This window comes from Ciconia boyciana, chromosome 6 (assembly GCF_034638445.1).
Source record: "Ciconia boyciana chromosome 6, ASM3463844v1, whole genome shotgun sequence".
NCBI lineage: Eukaryota > Metazoa > Chordata > Aves > Ciconiiformes > Ciconiidae > Ciconia > Ciconia boyciana.
The window spans coordinates 45,331,949-45,346,278 of record NC_132939.1 but is presented as its reverse complement, the minus strand read 5'-3'; the positions used below and the strand labels follow the sequence as shown (position 1 = coordinate 45,346,278).

Sequence of the window (14,330 nt, the reverse complement as noted above, 5' to 3'; positions counted from 1 at the left end):
TGGTCCTGGACTAGACTATTGCTGAGGCATAGAGTAGGGGTAGGAGTAATATACTTATCCAGGGCTGGGCATCCTGCCCTGCTGCTCCCTCCACAGGTACTGCAAGGCACAAGGAACCCCAAGGAGGGCTTTTGGCCCTCTGCTTTCAGGGGAGGCAACAAAGCTCACTTCCCCTTACTGTTCTGCCTATGATGACTCATGTTCTCTCTCCTGCCTCCCATAGGTGTGTGGAAACAGAGGTTTTGAGGGTCTCTGTGTTGTGGAGAGGTCACTCTGAGGCTGCAGTGGAGGTACAGTCTCTGATCACTTACTGGCCACCAGTTGCTTAGTGACATTTCTGGATGTGGCCCCAGTTCTGCAGTGGAGGAGCAGGAGGTGGCTGCTGGCAGAGCCAAGCTAGCAGGTCTTCTGCCCCTCCACCAGGCGCTTGCGTCCCTCTATGATCTGCTGCACGGCTTCATAGTCATCCAGGGTGACTAGGTCCCCAAGCTCACTGGCCTTGTCCTCCACGATTTTCCTTAGTACCTGACGCATAATCTTCCCCGAGCGTGTCTTGGGCAGCCGGTGTGTGACCTGTGATGGGGAGAATCAGAGCTAAGGCTGAGGGAAGGGGGTTGGCCAGGCTGCTGGGGTGGGTGTTGGACCAGCCTGCACGTTACCTGAATGTACTCTGGAGCTGCATACTTAGCGATCTTTGAGATCAGTTCCCGTAGCTCAGCAGCGAGAGTCTCCTGCGTGTAGCCACTGTTCTTCTTCAGCACAACAAACACATAGGCTCCTGGCAGAAGGACCACCAGGTTACTGAGCACTGTGCACAGCATGCTTCTGAGAGCCTGCCTGGACCTAGTGCCAGGAGAGGTTCCTCTCTGCTGGTAGCCTCAGGGGCTGCTCTGTAGCCTGAGCTGTTTTTGGCCATGGTGCTGCTGCTGCCACTTGATGCAAAGCCCAGCTGGTCTCATGTGTAGGTTGTGATGGCTGTGCCGAGATCCCTACTAACATGCTGTATGGCGTTGGCACAGCATTGCTACCAGGGGTTGGTGTGACAGTGCTACTTCCCGCTGCAGTGCAATAGCCCCGAGAGAGACGTTTCAGGGGCAGGAAAGCAAGCATCTTACCTTCTCCCTTGATCTCATGTGGGTAGCCGATGACAGCAGACTCTGCCACTGCCACATGGTGATTCTGAAAGAGAACAGGGCTGGGGTTTGGCTCAGTGCTTTCAGCAGGCTGGCTGCCACCTGGGAGGTGCCCTGACCCGGCTTGGCTGCTGCAGCCCATGATAATGCGGAGAGATAAGGAAGGGCCTCAGATGGCCTCTGCCCTCTTTCCTTCTTGCCTCAGCAGGTCTGTCTGCAAACACAACTCTTCCCCCCCGCCCCTGGCTGCTTTAGGCTTGCACTTTCTAGACCCTGTTCTGTGCCTCCAGGTTGTTCCTCCAGGCTGCTCTATCAGGTCCCACAATCTTTACTGGCCCACAGATGCTCCTCCTTAACATGCCCAGCTGCTGCTTTGGGATTCACCCACTTACAGCATCAGCCTTATCAGGCTTTGTCCCTCCCTTGCTGCAGAGAGCCAGAATGGGAGGGGAGAGGGTGGAAAGCTGCTCCTACAGGCAGGCTGTGGATCCAACACCGTTCCCTGCTGCTACAGCAGCAGCGTGTTTCTGTCCGAGTATTTCAAAGAGGCTTCCCTGAGCACCACCAGTGCGCTCTCGCTGTCTCCTCAGATGGCTTTACTTCCCACCCACACCTCTTACCACAACATCCTCTACCTCCACAGTGCCCAGATGGTGTCTGCTGACGTTAATGATGTCATCCAGCCGTCCTGTCAGCTGGTAGTAGCCCTCACTGGTACGATACACACCATCCCCAGTGAAGAAAAACCCTGCAGTGGCCAGAACCATACCATGGTCACTTGTTGCAGTGAGCATGTGAGGTGTGTGCCAGCCACGCTCTCGCGTCACCCCGTTCTCCTCTGTTGGCACCTCTGTTGGCACACACGTACTCTGCTCCTTCCTCAACTGCTCAGGGTGAAGGTGCCTACCTTCCTTGTTAGTCTTCTGCCTCTGTTGGTACCTGCTCTGTCATCAGGCTCCTTCCCTCATTCTGCAGTGGACTGGCTAATGCCCAATCTGCCTCATCACCACAAGCTGGGAGCGCTTTGCTCCAGTGCAGGTGCCTGTGGTCCTGCTGCTTCTCCCCTTTGCTTCACATCAGGACACACACACTCTTGGGCTTGCTCAGTGCCTCTGGATGAGTGACAGAAGCCGACAGTGTTTGCAAGAGTTGCACCAAGAGGCCTCTCTGTGCTCGAAGGGACTGGGGGCAGAAGGACAAATCCACTGCCCTAAAACCACATGTGATCCAATGGGTAAGGTTGGTGAGAGAGATCCATTCCCAGGGCAGTGCTGAGGTATCTGGCGTGGGGAGATGAAGGGCCTCAGTGCTGTGCTGTGGAGGGTCTGTGTAAGAACAAAGCAGCAGTACCAGGTCTCCTGAGCCCTGCCCCCATACAGAAAACCAGCAGGCAGACCCAACCATACCCAACCAAACACCTCTGCAGTGACCTGAAACGTGTTTTCCTTACCTGGATAAGGAGTCATATAGGTTTCCAGAAATCTCTTGTGGTCATTGTAAATGGTTCGTGCCATACCTGGCCAGGCTTGCGAGATGCAAAGGGCTCCAGAGATGTTGTTTTCCAGAAGGACGTTTCCCTGTAAAATAGTTACCTTTTAGTAACCGTGGCTGAGGGTACTTGGGATGCTTAGTCATTGCCTATTTAACAACCCTGTGATGGAAATGGCAGGGAAGGCAGTGAGGAGAGTGCTGTGCCCTGGACTCCAACGGGACAGGCTCAGTTTCTCCCAGCAGATGTCTGGAACCAGCTCCCTACCATGGTGGGATGCAGGGCCCCTCCAGGGAGGCTGGCTGTCCCTGCCCAGCTACCTCACCTTAGAAAGACATGTGCTAGGGAGCCCAAGCACAGCTCGCCTTGTCAGGACAGAGCAAGCTAGAAAACAACTCAAATTCTGCACTAGTTGGAAGAACAGCTTCACTGTTAGTCCCTTTCCAGTGAAGAAGGTTGCCATCTAGCAGAGGTGAGCAGGAAAGACGTGCTTACAGATCTCCACTCCCCTCAGCAAGTACATGCTGCAAGCGCCTGGGGGAAAGTGGGCTGAGCCAGTGCCTGGGCTGCAGGTTATAAATGTACCTTGTCGTCCAGGAGGGAGGGGCTGATCCCAAAAAAGGTCTCACAGCCATGCCTGGAAGGATTTCAGCTCCAGGATTAGAAGGACGGGGTGAGATGCAGATGCCTCCTGTTTCTGAAGCAAAAGAAACTGTAATGCTCATCAAAGTCAGGGACAAGAGGAAAGCCAGGTAGCACGGCTTGGCTGACAGCCTTTGCCCTGGCCCTTGCTGCACCCTGCTGGACCGCAGGCTGAGGCTGGGTTTGCCAGAGAGCTGGGGAAGGCTCTTTGCAGAAGGATGATCCTGCTTATTTACTTCAGCGGAGATCTGCTCCCTGCCATCAACTCCCCGGGTTTCTCTGGGTTTGCTTTAAAGGCCATTTCTCTCTTTCATGTTTTGGTGCCCGTGGCCCCTTATGGCATTGCTCATACAAGAGTGTCACTAACAACCATTCCCACTTGGCCAACAAAGCAGCAGGTCACTCCTAAAGCCTGGGAGAGCAGAAGCTGGAACGAAGGGTCATACACATCTCACCAGTTTGCCACCATGTGTCCACTACTGGGCACCGTGTCTCGCTGACCACGCGGAAGTACCACTCCCATGCCTCCTTGTTGATGGGTTCCGCCACTGCAAGGGGAAAGACAAGGGGACAGACCTGAAAGATCAGGTCAGACAGTTTCCCAGGGCCTGCTTGCAGAGCCACCCCCAAATAGCAGTCTCCCAGCTTTCCACTCTCATGTGCTGCTGCTGTTGGCATTTGTGGGAAGAGGCACAACCTGATGCCCAAGAACTTGCTGCTCCAGCTCATGCCACCAGCAGTTACCTGAGCCGAGCACTTTGAGAGAAGAGCGGTCATACTTCTTCACCCATTCATTGCTGTATCTCAGGAGCAAGCGGATGGCAGTGGGTGCTCCATAGAACTAGTTAATTTTTAACCTCTCCACTGTTTCCTGGTAGTGGCCTGGAATGGAAACAGGGCCAGTAACTATCCGCACAGGTCCTCCCAGCCTGAGACCAAGATGGAGGGAGAGGAGGTGAGAGCAAGGGCTCTCTAGCAGTGCCTGGACCCTCAGCCAAGCTAATCCCATGCTGGGAAGAACTAAAGCAGTCCAGGAGCAGCAGCGGCCCCTTTTCCTCACATCACCTGGCTCTGCTACTCTCCCTGCTGCAGGGAGGGACAGAGAGAAACAGCTTCACCCCTGGAGAAGCAGCAGTGGGTGGCTTCCTAACCAGAGGAAAAGACTCTTCCCCTCGCAGCTCTCCACTGGGCACAATGGCAGCAGAACCATTGCTGCCTGTGTCCTGGCATCAAGCTGCCTGCTCCCTGCCTGCTGCGGGTCTCACAGAGTGGCTGTGGCGTGTCCCAGCTCCCCCTGAAACACCTTCTCACTTACCAGGGTTAGGATGGACGGGAGCGCTCTCAAAAAGGACTGTGGTGCCGCCATTGCAGAGGGGGCCGTAGACCACATAGGTGTGCTCCGTGATCCAGCCGATATCTGCCATGCAGCCAAAGATGTCCCTGTCCTGGTAGTCGAACACATACTGCACAAGAGAGGAGAGGCAGTGAGGGGTACAGCCTGGGCCTGCCCTCCTGGCAAGGGGGGCAACCAGGAGCAGTGTACCCTCTCTCAGCCCTAATGTTATTGCATCCTTCCGTCTTCCCACCACCTCTGCAGGACACCTTCCTGCAGAGAATTTTTTAAAACATGATCCGAAAAAAATGAAACAAAATGTCAGGTGCTTTATGAAGGTGCAGGAGGAGAGAAACACTTAAAAAAATAAAAAACAGCACAGCCAAATTTGCTCTTTTCCAAATGAGAGAGCAACAGCCTTTCCTTCCTGTGTCTAGACAAGGCTGATCCAAGTATCCTGTAGCATCAAAATGGGAGAACTTTCAGGCTGAGGATGGTCGCTCCGCACCTACATGACCACATGGAAGAAGAGGAGTTCTAGGCAAGGGCAATGTGTTGGAGGACTCCATGAGCCACTCCCAGGCACTGTTGGGCTCCAAACACACAGTAAACACTCAGGAAAACCCTAAGCTCAGCAAGGAGCCCAGCATAGGAGCACTGAGGCAGCAAGCAGAGGGACCATGAGATGCCTCGGCCCAGAGCTGCCCCAGGTTGCCTGCAGGAGTTGGCACCTCTCCGCCTCAGCTGGGTCAGTACAGCCCTGTGCCTGCAGGCAGGTGGAAAGCAGAACAAGCTCTTCTTCCTGCTGCCCCATTTATTCCTCAGGAGACCCTTGGCTGCAAGGCTGGAGTATGAGGGAATGATGCCTGCCCTGTGCAAGGCAGAACTGAATGCCATCAGACTGGCAGCAACATGTCCATCTTCCTCAAGCACTCTCCTTCATTTCCTTTACTCAGTGCCAGGAAAGCTCCCCAGCAGCCTGTCTCCCAGTAGCACATCACTTCTCGCCTTCTGCTCTGGCATCTGCTGTTTCGGACCTTCCTGTCTCTTCCTGCAGCTCCCTGTCTGCAGGCTGCCAGCTGGGGACTCCGGGGCCTCAAGTGCTCCAGGGTGCTCGTAATGGAAACTTCCCCTGCTTGCTCTGTCTCTTTTTAACCGAGCAGTGAGTTATGGTAGCAGCGGTCTGCCCCATCCAACTGACAGATCTGAGCGTGCCAGCCCTGTGTCGCGGTTTCCAGCACTCTTGAGTGCTAACATGCCCACATGCTCCTCGTTCCCTGCATTGCCATTCTGGGATGGCAGCCCTGGCTCTCACAAACCAGCTCTGATGGTCTCGAGAGGGTCACGTATCATGCTGGGCACAGCTGTACAGCTTAGCTCACAGGAGAACCAAGGGTTTCCACACACCCCAGGAGGTCTGGCCTCCAGCACTCATGGCTGACAGAGAAGACTCAGCCAGCCCCAAACTTGCTGTCTCATAGGGTGCGTGATCTGAGGCACTACTAGAACTCCAGTCACACACAGTGAGTGCCAGACCCAAAGCTAAGGGATTGTTCAGAGAGGAACTCCCTCTTCCAGAGGATTCCATATCATGTCTTAGGAAATGTCCCTCACAACCATTCCTGCAGCCAAGTGCAGCTCCATGCTGTGGTCAGTGCCCTTTTACCTAACTCTGTTAGAGTTTGCTTTGGGCATGCTAGGGGTTAAAGGCTTTCCTCTTCCCAAAGATGACCCACACTCTTCAGGTATAGACCCTTTGTCTTGAGGGCACTCGCCAGCTTTTACAGATATCCTCAAATGTGCCCCTTCCTTCCAGAAGCACTGCCTTCAATCTCCCACCTGAGTTGGGGTAGTTACACTTAGGGAAAGCAAGCCAGAGGTCTTAGGAGAAAATTGGCTTCCTCACCCAGTAATATAAAATTATCCTTGCAAGGCTGAGCATCCCACCCAATGATTCAGTCTAGGATAGGGCAGTGAAAGAAAGAAGAAAGCCAAGAAGGTAGCTCAGAGGAGTATGTGTTTGGGAGGCCCTGCTCCAGAGCACGTGTTGCTCTTCCCCACTACCTGTAGGCAGATGTGCTCTGCTGGGCTGATGCCCTAGGAGGGCTTCCCAGAGACTTTGCTCGGGATAAAGATGAGCTCATGGTGCGACAAGGCAGCTCATCTATTCCCTGCACTGCCTATGAACTGCTAGCTCATGAGCACTCTGTGGCTGGGATCCATTACCTTGTGTGTGAGAGCAGCAAACGGCAAGTAACCAGCTTGGGAATGAACCAGACCCTTGGGTTTGCCGGTACTGCCTGATGTGTAGAGAAGGAACAACATGTCTTCACTGTCCATGGCAGCAGGCTCACAGCACACATCCTCCTTCATCATCTCCTGCAGGAGAGAGCACAGCAGTTCTCTCTTGGGGTCTCACAAGCTTCCCTGTGTTGTCCCTACACCCACTTGCGCACCTCTCCCCCAAGCCTCCCTCTGAGCACCTGCACCACCCTTCTCCCCCCATACCATCCTCCCTGCCTCTGCACCTCCGCTCCCCTTGCTCGCCAGCCTGAACTCTCTTTCGCCTTGCTGAGCTGGCAAATGCTCTCCTCAGCCAGAGCAGACCCGCTGAGTAAGAGGCAGCTATTTTTACGCTGCTGCTGCTCTGACCAGCACAGACGTCTTCCAGGAAGCCTTTCTAGCACTAATTGCTTGCAGATGGGATGAACAGAGGCGAGGAGACTTCTGTGCCGCTCCAGGGAGCTAACAGAAATGCACGGCAGGGGCTCACCTCTTCAGGAACAGTGCTCCATGCTGGCAGCCTGGCCATCCTGTGTGCCACAAATAACGGGCACACGAGCAACCTCACTGCCTGCTTCCTCGGACAAAAGCTGCCAGCAGCGCTCACAGAGGGTGCCAGGTCTGCAGGCAGAGAGGTGTGTGACAGTGCAGTGGCAGTCCAAGGCTGGACTCACAACATGTCAGCCTGTGTCTGGGGTGTTTCTAGCCCCTGGTCCCCCCTGCTATGAGCCCTGGTTTGCACTGCCTGCCCCTGACAGTACAGGGCTGGTGCTGTGGGAAGAGCCACCAGTTACACATCCTGACGGCTCCTGGGACTGTCCTGAACTCATGTGCAGCTCCGGCTGCCACTGCTGCTGCAGGACAATGTCCCCACCTCATGTCAACACCAGCAAAAATGTCACGGCCAACCAGGACCCTCTCTCCACCCCCTGTCCCTGCTCCCAGAGCAGGCACATTGCCTAGGGGAAGCAGCAGTAGAGCCAGGCAGCCTCTCACCTCCTCCAGTGGCACATCCAGGGCTGTCATGGGAACCTTGCTGTCAGTCCTCATGGAAACCAGAACCTGTTTCACTCATGGGCACTGCTTCACAGCCTGGTCCACTGTCTTCTTTAGCTCAATAACCTTGCCTCCTCTCAGCCCCTGGTTTACTGTGATCACTGTCTCCAACTGGGCTGCAGAAGGCAGAAGAGCCACATAAGCGGCTCTGCCCCTCTCCATCAGTCACATGGCAGTTTGGCTTTACCATGACCCTGCACCCCTGCCTCCCAGGCCCTGTTACTCCATTTAGCAAATGTCCTCCATTTAGCAAAAACAGCAGCTTTGCATCTTTGTTTCCCATTCATTCCTGCCTGTGTGGCATCCTCTCAGAGGAGACGCTGTATCCCAGCCCTTCAGTGCCTTGGATGAAGGAGAGAACCAGTTCATCCCATGGGCTGGAAGATATTTAGTGAGCCCATGCCATTTCCTGGGGTGCTAATCCCTGCTCCATGGCCATACGTCATGGCAGGACACGCTCAGTTAGCCCAGGGAGTCTTACGCAGAGAACCTTTGCTATCAGCATAACCCTGAGCCCCCCAGCTGCCAAACCAACAAGCTCAGCACTGTCCCCCAAGGGAAAGAGGTGTCCCTGTTACCTGCTGGCTCTTACCATCCCGGATCCTGTCTGCTAGGGACTCTGCACTGAACCCGGCGAACACCACAGCATGCACAGCCCCAATGCGGGCACAGGCCAGCATGCTAGCCACCACCAGCGGGCACGGGGGCATGTAGATTGTCACCCTGTCACCCTGTTTCACCCCTTGCCATTTCAACGTGTTTCCCAGGCGGCACGTCAGCTCCAGCAGTTCCCTGCCCAAAGAAGCAATGGCACAGTTAGAGACTTTCTTGCAGATCTTACCTGTGCGCATAAAGATGGGGGCCTCAGAGTCACAGGTACGCAGCTTACATCCCTACGCACCCTAACCCCCCATGCTGGAAGTCCATGGGAGAGCTGTAAAATGTCAGTGGGAAGGAAAGGAGAAGACAGTCACTAACATGGGCCATTATTTATGGAAAAGAAATAAATCAAAATGGCCTCTGTACAGAGCCTGATGCTCTCACTGGCCAGCATGAGGAGCAAGCCATAGGGCCATCAATGGCCACTGGCAATTCCTCTGGCTCAGCAAGCCCACAGCAGCTCAGGTGACTTTCCCAATGACAGCCTGCACGTTTCTTATCAGCCCGTACAACTGGAGTGACACACTACCCTGCAAGGCTGGAGGCTACACGTGAGGAGTTAGATATCTTCCCCCATGAAAACAGGGCCCTGTGCTTTGCTAAAGCTGTGAAGGTCAAGTCCTCCAGAGCTTGTGCCCACCAGCAAGACCAACAGCTGTAGGAAAGCAATGAGCAAAACGATGCTTCTCCTGAGAAGCGTCCCTCCCAGAAACCACGGCTTGGCTGTCAGTGAATCATTTAATGGAAGGGCTCTCCATGCAGGGAGATTGGCAGGGTGGATGGTCATGTTTGTCATGTGAGGTCTGGAGCCAGAGAGGACAGAGGGACTTGTTCTGTGTGCAGAGGGATTTAAGTGGATTCTGCGGCAGAGACTCAGAGAGCAGGCAAATTGAGCTGGAAGGTGGGAGGCCCCAGACCAACCTAGCAGGGCTGGACATGCAGTCCCCCCAGAGAGCCAAACCCAGCAGTGTTGCTGACATGTGGATGAGCATGAGACTTCCCAACACCCATGTGGCTGTGAATCTGGCATCTCCTGTAGACCATTTACCTGCAACTTTAGACACCAGGAACCTCGCTGGGAAGGCAAATGTGTGACTTTCCCATGTGGTCTTACCTACAAGCATTGCAGTGCTGCCATGAGGGACTTACATCTGCCTCCCCAGGTGGGTAGGGACACCTTGGGGCCCAGAGGGTTAATCAGGAGGTAGGCTGAAGTCTCAGATCAGCACAGGCAAGCCAACAGCCACCATACTGTTGATCTGTCTATGTGAAAGGATGCTGCATCCCCTCACATGATGCACATCAGCAGATCAGCCCTGTGCAGTGTTCATGCGTGCCGCAATATGTCTCTCGTATGCTCAGAGCTAAGTACTGACCTGTACGTGACCCGCACCTCCTCTCCTGGTTCATCTTTCTCCCAGATTAAGGCCACTTTGTCTGGCGCTACATGGACGTGTTGGTCCAGACAATTCACTGGAAAAGATGACCCAGTCTCATTATCAGAGCAATCCTCAGTACCTCTTAACTCCCATAAAGCCAGCACTGGCAGTCCTATTTTCAGCTCAGAGCCAGGGCTGTGTGTGAGTCTTCTCAGCGTTAGCCTTGTGCATCCACTGAAACAACCTTTGCGGATACCAGCTGGCAGATCACAAGCACCATCCCAAGCCCGTTACCCTCCTCACCACCCCAATACCTACCAATCCCCACTATCAGCTTCCCCCTTAATTGCAACCTAACGCAGTCCAGAGCAGAAACTGCCTGAAGTCCCTTTGGAGGTCACATCCCCAATGTCCTCAGAGGGCCTGGCAAACATTAACTCAGCCAGCACTGCCTTGCAGCTGCCTCTGAGGTGGATGAGGGCAGTTTTTTAGTGGCGGTGCTCCTAAATAACAAATGTAGGACAAAGTGAAGCTCTGTGCAGGAAGGCTGCAGGGTGCATTTGTCCAAGATGGAAGAGATCCAGGGCCAGGAGTGCCCAGCCCTTGGCTTTCCAGGGACATGGTAGGCTGAGGATTTGGCTGTAATTCTTCTGAGAAAAGTTTCCTGCATTGCTGGCAGCTGCAGTTTCCTCAGAACCCTTGTTCCACTCTGTGTTTTCCTTAAACCTGCTACTGAGGTCGTGGGATGATGCAGCAGCCCCAGTTTGCCTACCAAAATACCTTTTTCTCCTGACCATTTGTAGTTTTCCAGGAGAGAAAGAAACACACACGAAAGGGGGAACAGTAAGATCTCAAATCCCAAAGGCAAATAACTCCTGCTCTCCTGCCCAAATGGACTGTGTAAGACCTGATTTCTGAGAGGTCTGTCTCATATTTTGAACACTGGGATCAACAGAGCTGTGAGCAGGACACCGTGTCACCAGCCCCTGGTAGCCCCCCTAAGGCAATAGCCCCAGCCCACAGATGAAGAGCCTCCCACAGCTGTGGGGACTTCCACTACTGCTCATTGCTCCTGTATTTTGCTTTCTGCAGATACATACTGCTTTTGCTGGGCAGGGATAACCTAGTGCAATGCTGCCTGCTGGACGCACAGGGTTCAGTGCTGTTGCCTGTGGTCCTGCAGAACAGAGCCACTGCTGCTGTGAGATCCACGGAGGCTGAGGGAGAGCAGCCAGGCTCCCACAGACCCTGATCCAGCTGCAGCCCCTCCAGCGAGACCCGGTTGCTCCCCTAGGACCAGCCACATCCTTACACTACAGCCACTGCAGGACCAACTGGACCTTTTGGGGATCCCCCTCACTCTAACCCTTTAAATCTGTGCTCCTCTGATCTGCTCCTGGGGCTGAAGCCCTTCACAGAGAGGCACCCGCAGGCACTTGGTGGGCTCCCATATCCATCTCCCTCCTTACCTGCCATGTTCAGCTACTCGCCCAGGAACCAGGAGACCCTGCCCTGGCGCAGGTTGCAGTCCTGGACAGAGCGGAAGGGGGTGATCCAGGTGAGCCGGCTCCTCCCTAGTGCTCCCCAGAAGGTGTCCCCCTGCTCCACTGACACCTTGTACAAGCCTTGGTGGTCCTTGGGTCTGGGGAAGGTGACGGCTTCAGGCATGTAGGCAGTGAGGGGCCCATGGATCCAGGCTCGGGAAGCCACCGACCCAGCGGAGCATCTGGGAGCCTGAGGAAGAGCTTTGGGGCAGCAAGCCCTGGCCAGCAGCCTGGCCATCGTCACAGGGTGCCTGCCTTTCACTGATGAGATGGGTCCCTGGAGCCCTCGTGGCCACTCAGGACACCTGGCCCAGGCAAGACGGGCTCCTGTGGGAGCTGGGGCTATGTTGCCCTGGGCTGACTGGACACAAAGCAGCTCTCCCACACAGGGAGCCTGGGCACCCCTTCTCCCTGCGTTGTTCCTCTCCTCCTCTCTTCCAGAGCACTACGGGGAAAAAGAAATTCAGTCCCTGTAAAGGAGGGGAAAGGGGTGGGCTGTAGAAATATTTGGCTGAAAATAACCTTCATGCTAATCTGAGTCCTGACAGCTGCTCTTGAACGGGAGCCAGGTTCAGCAGGTGCCTGGGCTCCCCACAGGGGCTGAGGTGCCTGGGCCAGGCTCTGCCAGCCTGCTCACGCTCACGCTGTCCTGGGGCTGCACTTCATCCCTGGACCCCTCTGCTTCGTCCCCGCTCGCCTCCCTCCTACCTCCCTCTACTCATCCCCATCCCCTGGGTCCCCACAGCCCCCTGCTGCAGCCCCCCGGTCCTCTGCCAGCCATGAGGGCAGCCTGGGGCAGGTCACCTGTAAAAGTTAGGGTCCCCTCCATGCTAGTCTTGGGTGACGGAACCATCCCCTTCCTGGAATTAAGGCCCATTCCCTGCAGAGCACTAGACTGTGCTGTCTTCAGTGGGCCAGGGAAGGTTTTTCTCCTGCAGCTGTTGGCTGCAGGGAGGGGATATTGCATCCCATCCCACCTCACTGCTGGGTGGCTATCAGAGCTGTTCCCTCTGGCAAGCTAGGCTGGGCCCTCTGCCTCCTCCCAAACACTTCAGACAGGGTGGACTGGGAGTAATTAACGAGGCCATGGTGGAGCAGCAGGTGGTGGTTTGGCATGAAACACTGCAGCCCATCTCCTCATACCGAGACCTCGCACCACCCACTGTAGCAGAGCTAAGCTGCCTCCCTGCCTCCAAACACCTTTTTTTCTGCCTTCCTTTCCTTCAGGCCCTATATAGGTAGTGTTTTTTAAGGCAGAGCTTGGAGGTTTCCTTAATTTCATTGACCAGGTTTCCCTCCCTTCCTAGGGGCCACAAGAGAAGAGCAGAAAAAGGCTCTCCCTGCAAGCAAGGCTGTTCTCAGCCAGGCACACTGGTGGGATCAACAGCAGAGATGAGAGGGTTAGTAGATCTCCTCTTTGCTTTCCATAGTGCGACACCACTCATGGTCAGCATGGCTGATGTGTTTGCTGAACAGGCTGGGCACCAGTATGGGAGACAGGCAGTATTTGATGGCAGGTGCACTCATCCCAGACCGCACACCTGGTTTGTATCAGAGCTGCCCCCAGAGCTAGGTGAGGACCTACGAGGGCTCTGTCCCCCTGGGGAAACGCGGTCCTGTGCGCTTACAGCTCCTCCACAAAGTCAAGCCCAAGCAGCCTCATCATTCCACAAGCAAAGTCTCTCATTTCATTTCCTATGCACGTCTGCTCTGCCTCAGCCTTTTTCCCCTGTAAGACATCAGGTTCTTCCATCAGACCATCCTCAGATGCCCTTAGCAGGGCGGGCAAATCTCAGCTCCTTCTCTGGTAACTTAGTATGGGCTCCCGCTGCTCTCAAAACGGAGCTCGCCTTGCTGGAAATCCCTGTTGGTGCTCTTCCCTCTCAACAAGCTCCCCTGTGCTTGCAGTGTCTGGCTGCTGCCTTCACTCCTCTGGCCGGCTGGGCCCTGCAGCCTGCTCTTGGCAGAGAGGCTGAGCCTGCCTGAAGGTCTGCCTGGCTCTCTAACGCCAGGGCGCGCGTGATATGGGGAGACCCAAGGCACCAGGGCTGTTCTGGATGCTGAAGTGACTTGTTGTCTGACCACTTGTATGCCATGATGCCACTTCTGCCCCAGGTACAAGCACACCCCTTTCAGCTTTGTCTTTCACCACAAAGGGAGAGCAGCACCCAAGCCCCATCTTCTCTGTGCTTCATCTTCTCCATGCCTAGGTGGAGAGGAAGGTGCAGATGTCTCTCTGTGCCACTTTGGAGCTCCCACCTCTCTCTGGCTACGGCCTGACGTCCAACCCCTTCTCAGCTTTGGCTGAATTCACCCTCCTTGAACATCGGTGACTGGACTCATACACAGTATTCCCGTTTAGTTTTATTCTTGGTCATATCTTTACAGAAAATGGCACATAAATCACAGATGCTGGATGACTAGAAGTTGTTACAGCTCCATATCTCAAACACCTCAACACTGAATTCTTTTCTCACTGTATATACATTATTTACACACCATGGGCTATCATCTAACACGTCAAACGACCGGGGGACAAAGACAAACGGGCTGGATGGAGGGGCTTAACCTTTGACGGAAGAAAAACAGTAGCTCTGGGGAAAGGGTGCTCACAGCTGACAGCAGGACAGAAAGGGTCGCCTGGAAGTCAATGTCCTACATCTTTCGGGGGGAGATAGTGCCTTACTGACATGGGAAGGTGATGGTACCATGGAGTGGGTTTGGCTGCGTGGGTCTGCGTGTGCTCGTGTGGGGCCAGCTGGGAGACGTATGTACACGTTACAGGGTGTATCGGGGTGGATGTGCATGGCT

General features: G+C 54.8%; 1 pseudogene; it reads right to left on the bottom strand.

Moving 5' to 3' along the window:
* Positions 1–396: 396 nt before the first annotated feature.
* Positions 397–11,757, bottom strand: LOC140653510 (acetyl-coenzyme A synthetase 2-like, mitochondrial; annotated as a pseudogene).
* Positions 11,758–14,330: the final 2,573 nt, after the last annotated feature.